Below are 7,945 nucleotides of genomic sequence, written 5' to 3' on the forward strand. Positions count from 1 at the left end.
GCCTCTTTTATCAGACATAACTTTATACTATACTGAATACTGTATATATGTTCATTGAAAGGCCGACCCTCTTTTTGTAAGAGTAAGGGTCAAATAAGTTAATGTAGTCCGTATAGTGGGAAAAAAAAATCAAATTTGATTCTATAGGGGAAGTTGAATCTAACCCAAAACTCACCCTGCCTTCGAAATTGGATTTCATTGGCATCGGAAGCAAATTGAAAGTGGGGGGGGCTAAGTGTAAGAATTTTTTAAGACCTTCAAAAATAAAAACCTGACAAGCAAAAAAAAAAAGAAAGAAAAGAAAATAAATGTCAATTTTCCGAATTCAAATATTCAATTTCGGGGGGGGGGGGGGTAGATTCGAAAACCAGTTCCAAAGTTTTTTTTACATACACCACCACATTCCCGATTTTAAACCTATACTGCATCGTGTCCATAGCAAGTGGGGGGGGGGGGGGTCTAAACCTATGCAGGAACGTCTGTACTAAATCTATCCCTGGACAAAAAAAGTGGGGGCTAAGTCCCCCTCCAAGGTTCCGACGCCTGGTATGTATTTTTAAGTTTAGACAATTTCCTGCCGGGGGGGGGGGGGGGGTGTCAGGTTGTTTTCAGCCGGGTACCCCCAGTCCAAAAAAAATTTCGTCCAATCCCAGAAATTTCTTGACGAGTATAAAAAACCTAAACTCTCCCAAACGTCAAAATCCTATTTCGTAGGGAGCGTTTAACTTTTTTTCCTTGCTTTAGGATATATTTTTAAACCTTGTAAATCCCAGGGGGTCCTAACACCCCCGCCCCCTCTAGATCCGGGCATGGTAGGCGAAGTAGGAACTAGGCTTCATGCATCCAGACATACTAAAAACTCTCTGGTCTTATTTTCAGTGTTAATATTTTATATTAAAATAGCACTTAATTTTCAAGAAGAAAGAAAGAAATATCTTTAGTATGCATCGTATTTGTTATCAGCCAGGAGAGCTAAAAATACCTTAGAACTCGAAAATTCTGTTTGGTGGTGGTGAGGGGGAGGGGTCGTCAACATTTTTTCAGTACTAAATTTTACTCATGCCAATAAGTACATCGTCATGACTTTTAATATATAAATTGACTATTAGTACTGCAACAAAAAGGGTAAGGGATAGGGTCAACAAGCCTATCGCTGAACTTTTCCAGTAGTAAAAAGTTATGTTTAGGAAAATGTTTCGTGGCCACCCACCCCCTCTACCGGCGAAACTTACCCCATAGGAGGTCGTCCAACCGGAAGTCAGTATATATATATATATTGAGACTTGTGGTTTGATTGTACATTGTATAATGTCCCTTGCGAAAATTTTTAACTCAAAAGGAGAAGCCACATCTTGCCGGTGGAGAGCTGCAAATTTGTCCTATATACATGTACATGTACTTGGCACTTATAGCCATTGAGCAGTGAGGGATCTTTTTTCGGTCCAGCACCTACTGCGACACGGGACCTCGAATAACAAGGTCTAGATCTCATCCGATGGATTGAACTCCACGTCCTACAGTGGGATTCTTACCCACGACGTCCTTACTTCTGTACTTCGTGACTCTAAAGCAGACGCCGTAACTACAGTGCCACGCGGGCGACTTAACCAAGGGGGAGGGGGGGTTCATTATCCATATGTGCTCGTTGTTCTCGTGAAGATTATCTATGTTTAACTATTGGTTAAAATGATTTAATTATAAAGCACTTTCAAAATGATATTATTTAAATATTTATTCATTCATGTATCATGTGTATAGGACGGATAACTTTTCATCAAAAAACTGAAAACGTTCGTATATACATGTATAAACATCGTTTTACGATTAAAAAAACTATTCGGGGGAAGGGTTGCTATGAAGGGAGGGGGGGGGGGGCGAATTGCTATATATAGCGAGATTTCCCACGCAAGACTAGTTAGACCCCGGGGGGAAATCCCACTGTATAGTCTTCCGAAGGAAGCATCACTATGCTGTCAGTCTTCCAGGGGAAATCTTACCATCTAGCGAGACTTCCGAGGGAATGGCATGTATCGGGTACATACCTGAACTAATAACAAACATCATTCATTTTAAAATTTAAGTTCGATTGATAAAGTATTAAGGCAGAAAATTGGGAAAAAAAACTCGAATAACCCCGGCCCGGTTTGCCTAATTTTACCAACACTCTTAGCGAACACCCCTGCCACCTTGCGTTATAATGCGGCACTAAATTAGGACAACTCGTATTCGTCTTCATTGAATATGCTTCATTGTTTGTGTGATTGAGTTAACGTTCGTAATAGAGATAATCATTTAAGATACTGTATCAATTTAAAAGAAAATAAAATGACTTAACAAGAATAAAGAAACATAGAAGTAAGGACGAAATGAAGAAGGATAAAAGTCAAAGTGAAATGTAATAAAGACGAATATGAAAAGAATAAAGTGACATATAATTACAATAATAACAAAGCATAAAGAAGTAGGCAGAATAAGAATAAAAGGAAGATACATAGACTTTTGGCGGTAATTCCCTTCCATACTTTTCGTGGATGGAAAATTCAAACCGAGGAGATTTCCTATAGATTTGTTCAGGCTTACATTAAGACCGGGATAGTTCCACCTATCACCCTGCCCCTGTAGAATGTGCTGACCAAGGTGAAAATGTGTTTCTACTCATAATGGTGCCTAGCTCAGTATCAAACTTTAAACAGAGAGATGCCATTCGTCAGACGTGGGGGAACGTTTCAAAAGTTACACCGACTGTTCAAGTCAACTTTGTCTTGGGTAAAAGTAAAAATCCAGCTTTGCAAGATTTAGCAGAAACTGAAAAACTGATTTACAACGATATTATATTTGAAGACGTTCTAGAAACGTACGAGAATCTTACAAGAAAATCTATAGCTATTTTACGTTGGACGGTTTCATTTTGCAACCGAGCTCGTTACCTTTTAAAGATTGACGATGATATATTCTTAAATCTTCCCAGACTTTTGAGTTATTTAACGGAATTTTCTCAAATTAACGCAATTCTTGGATGTAAAGTCACCCATTCTGCACCATATCGAAATCCATTTTCTAAATGGCACGTTTCACGTGATCAGTATGAGGACAGAGAATATCCGGAATACATATCCGGAACTGCTTATCTTATTTCCGGTGATATTATTTACGATCTCTACCAAGCAACACAAAAGGTTCCTTATTTTATATTTGAGGATGTTTTCATAACCGGTTTGTGCCGGAAACAAATCGGTGCTGTCGCAAAAGAACATCATGAGTTCAGTTGCGGTAGTCGTGAAATTGGGCCCTGTGGAAGGAACTTTAGGTATAGGATTACAGGTCATCACTATACCCCACCGGAGGTGAAACGAATGTGGGTAGAACTACAAAACAGATGGTCGGACTGTCGTTTAGTGGATTACTTCTTTATATATAATTTGATTGATATTTTAAAATGGATATTTCTTTAGTGACATTGAATATTTCATTTCTTTATTACAATTTTCTAATCTTGAAATGCCAATAAAAGTTTTTTGCTAACTATCATCTACAGGGACGAATATCAGTAAATCTTACCCTTTCTCTGGCCTTCTTTATATTGAAAATGATAAACACAATGTTTGTTCGAAATATGCCCTAACCCTTCAAAAGGTATAGTCTAGGTTTGTTTTTAAAAGTATGTCAAACTCTGAAGTCAAATTAAAGTTGTTGGTACCCAAATGAAGGTTTTCTTATAAGGATTTAATACATATGTAAATTACGAAAGCATAGCCCTTACCTACTTACCATTCAAATGTTATGGCAGAGGTTAAACTTTTTTTTTAAAGTACCTAATTATCCAAGGTCAAAATTGTTGGTTTCCAATGGAAGGTCTTGTTACAAAAAAATATGTGAAGTATGAAAGCCCTAGTATCTACCATTCAAAAGTTACGAACAAGGTAAAAATTTGGAATTTTTGTGTAAAGGTGTGTTAAAGTCCCGTTATGCAAACTATCCCACGTTTCCCACTATTGTTGATGCCCTGGCATACTCTCAAAACTAGACAGTGATTCCTTAAACAGGTCGAAACCACTAGATTTTCTGACGTCAGAATAAAATTTGTACGTAAATTAGCTAATATGTCTACTTTACCTACTGCTGAATGAGCCGCAATGCATTGTAGGCTACTACAAGTACCTAGCTGTGTTGAAAATTAAAGAAGCAACTTGAATGTCCCTTGGAAACTTATTTTCAATTTTTTTTTTTGAAATTTGTGAAAGAAATATTTAAAATGATGCATAATCTTTCATTTTTATGCTCACATTTACAAAATTTGCTTTTTGGAGCCTTATATCAACTTATAAAACATCGGCCTAGTATACCTTTGTTCAAAGAGACGTATAAGTGCTATCGTGGCGATAAAACATTGAGTTTTATTCACGTGATATACGTATACATAGCTTTCGCTGGTAGTATATAGGTCCTTGTTTTTAGACAGCAGGAGAAAGTGTGCAATTATTATTTAACCCCTCAATATTATCAGAAAGTGTTTTATGTATATGCAAAAGTCAAAGCGTTTGTACGATATTCGAAGCAACTGTTAATATCATCTAAAACAACTCCAAGGCTGTTTAAAATCAAAACTACGTTTAACGTCACCCGCGCGCGTAGGTTTATGAGAAATTCGTCTTTGAAAAAAACAAACAATTCGGAATTCCGTATGTCTGTTCCGGTTTGGTTCTACAATTAGCGACGATCTGCTTCCCATAGTGACAGAAAATGTGCTTTGATAAAGGCAGTTGGTGTCTTATTAAAGAAAGTTCGTGAATTAAAGTTGGACCATGAATGTAACGAAAAAATAGATGGTTTTATGATTGAAGTTAATGACAAAGTCTAGTTTGTTGATTTTTTTTGTCAGTCTTCGAATCACATGTTCAAACTGACAGTGACAGACTCTCGGTTCGTGATTTTATTAGCTGAACTTTTCATTGTATTTTGGAAAGAATCGAAAAATTTTTTTACTGAGTGGAAAGTGTGTCAAAAACCAAGATTTATATACAGTGAAAAGCATCATTCAAATCTTATTTAATGTGTTTCATATTAAAAATATTTCTGTAAAAAAGAAAAGGGAAAAGTAATGAGTGAAGTAATTGGTACAATTATGTACCTACAAATAGCTACATTTTTTTGGGAAAAAATAATCTTGTCATCCATTTTAGCAGGGAGAAGCTTACTGAAAATAAGGCCTTTCAAGTGAAGGAGAGTAAGGAAAGAATTGGGGTATTCCAAACTGAAGAATCCTGTCTTTTTTTGGAATTCAAGGTATTAAAAAAATCTAACAGCTATCAACATGGGCCAGATATTAGTATTCACACTTTCAAAACTTAATGCTAGTAGATCTAGTACTAAAAAAAAATATGACATAATTCAATTTAATATTTCAAATGAAACCCTTTTAAATATTGTCATCAATAATTTTAATTTAAAATTGATCAACTATTCCCCAAAAAAAGCATTTGCCTCCGGGTACCATGGATGTGGCAATAAAATCCAAAGGAAAATGAGGGCCCAGTTAAAAAAAAGCCACATACCTGCACATTCAGTCTTGACTAGTATACATTGTTTGCTAACAATAGGACTCAAACTGATTTAATTAAAGGGAAAAACTCTGTAGGGAAATTAATCTTAGGTGTCATATCAATTAAATGCTCTTATAACTTAATTGTAATGTTTTAATGTAATGAATAGGTTAATTTGAATAAATTCACAATTGTTTGAAAATTTTGTTTTTTTATTTTTTTCCTCCCTCCCTCGTAGGTTTTGAATTTTGGGTGTGACGTTAAACGTAGAATTAATTTTAAACAGCCCAATATTAAATGTGAGCATGGGGCGTGTCTTTAAAATAATCTTTAAATTTGGTTAATAAAGTTATAAAAAAACCCACAGTTTTTCCAGTGACGGTTAAAATTTTTTGCAGTAAACCACGAAAACCACGTGTGCCATTGAAACGTAAACACGTGGTAGACTGTTTTGCTTTGGGACTTTTACTTATTGGAGAACAGGCGTACGAAGACATCGTCACGTGTTGAAAATTGCCTTCCATATAAGGTAGTGATTTTACCTATTAAACGTTGTACAGGTCTGGACGATTTTTAAAAGGAACAAGAACGATAACCCGGGTTTCTATAAATGTACATCAAGTACACGTAATTATTTTTCTGTCCAATCAGACAACAGCATTTTTCAACCCCCCCAAAAATTTTTAAAAGAATAAAGATAACACGTGCTTTTGTTTTTTTTCCCAAAAAATTTTTTTAAAAAAAAATCTTTGAAAAATGAAAAATTTTGAAAAAAAGGATTTAAATTTTTTTCCCTGAACAACCTTGACATTTTTATCTGGTAAAAAAAAAATAATAATGCACGATAGAATGTAATCGTCTACAAGGAATAGATGCACCACAAATTTTTATCAAGCTCAATTATAACTTTACCAGAATATATTATATGATTGTAAATATAATTTTGTTAGCCGTCCGATTTTCATCGACAATGCTTAAATTCCATTTGTATAAACAACTCACACAAGTGTTTACGTATAGTTACACTATGTTTTTCATTAACCCGGGGTTTATGAGGGCCCAATACTACAAGTATGAGACTTTAAATGGGCCCAAGGAATGGCGTTTAACATGGAGAAAAAAAATCCTGTAATTATACATGAATGCGTTTTATTCAGTTTTACCCGCATATCAGAAAATGCATGGACTACTAGTATTCTGTAATAAAAACTCAAAAATAATAAAAACTGTTATCTTTTCGATAAGATTTTTATTTCAGACTCGAAAAACAAAAAAAATACCGTATTTATATAACTTTTTTAACGGAAGTAAACTTTTGGGATTGCTAACTCCTAGAGACAGATTTTTTTATTCCACTTAAAACGTATTCCAAGTTTTCAAGTCGGGTTTGTTCACGGTAGAATTGTCATAAATATTATATTATTCCCAAATGCGCATAAAGTTTACAAAAAGTTTGTTCTAAAAATATCTTTTGAGCAAAAAACTTAAAAACCACGTGTTTTATTTATTCTCTCATGGGTTTGTCTAAATGCTGTTATCTGATTGGTCAGATGGATTAGTGCCTTGTTTATTCTGTGTATTAATAGCAATTCACGGTTATCGTTCTTGACTTCCTTATTTAGAAATCGTCCAGACCTGTTGTACCGTGACAGAAATATGTAGACAAAATATCACCTCGCTCTGTGATTCGATCGTACTATGACCTCTAACCCCCAAATAACATTCACACAGAATTGAACATATTTTCTCTGCAATAGGTTCATCTGAGAAAGATAATTGCAAATGTAAAATTAGATATTACATTGTACTCCAATCTGAAAATGAAAAGTTTCTATCATATTGTTTATTCAAAATTGAAATCAAGTAAGAAAGAATCTAAACATTCTTATATATAAATCAAACCACGATTTGCATTAAAAGCACTAAAAGAATACACAGCTGTAAACGTATTACATTTGGCTGTGTTTTCTTTTAAGCGCTTTTGCCGGAAAGGAACTTCCGCTTTTTCAAGTACAATGCTAAATGTCTTGCACATATATACATAAATAAGAACATGAAGAAATGCGCTAAATCAAAACTACGCTAACTCGTTCAAAAATCAATTTCCGCCAAATATCGTACAAGCTAAATATAATACATTACAGTTATATGTTAATGATTTCTGATAGTAGCATTCTTGCATACTTAGTATTTTTTAAAACATTTTTTGTCGAATACAAAATGTAGATGATTCGTATGATCTCAGGTGAATTAATATTGAACCCTTACCAATAAATTACAATAAAATGAATCACTTATTTGTTTTTAAATTATCCTCCTGAATGTATTACATAATCAATATAGACCATTATAGTGAATTAAAATCTAGATATGGACAAGAGAATCAAAAACATTAATAATTATAA

The 7,945-nt window shown here is 34.4% G+C and overlaps 1 pseudogene; it reads left to right on the forward strand.

The window, feature by feature from the left end:
* Positions 1 to 2,541: 2,541 nt before the first annotated feature.
* On the forward strand, positions 2,542 to 3,452 carry LOC134275888 (beta-1,3-galactosyltransferase 1-like; annotated as a pseudogene).
* Positions 3,453 to 7,945: the final 4,493 nt, after the last annotated feature.

Source organism: Saccostrea cucullata, unplaced genomic scaffold (genome assembly GCF_032062105.1).
Source record: "Saccostrea cucullata isolate Sc308-1 unplaced genomic scaffold, CSIRO_AGI_Scuc_v1 ctg15182, whole genome shotgun sequence".
NCBI lineage: Eukaryota > Metazoa > Mollusca > Bivalvia > Ostreida > Ostreidae > Saccostrea > Saccostrea cuccullata.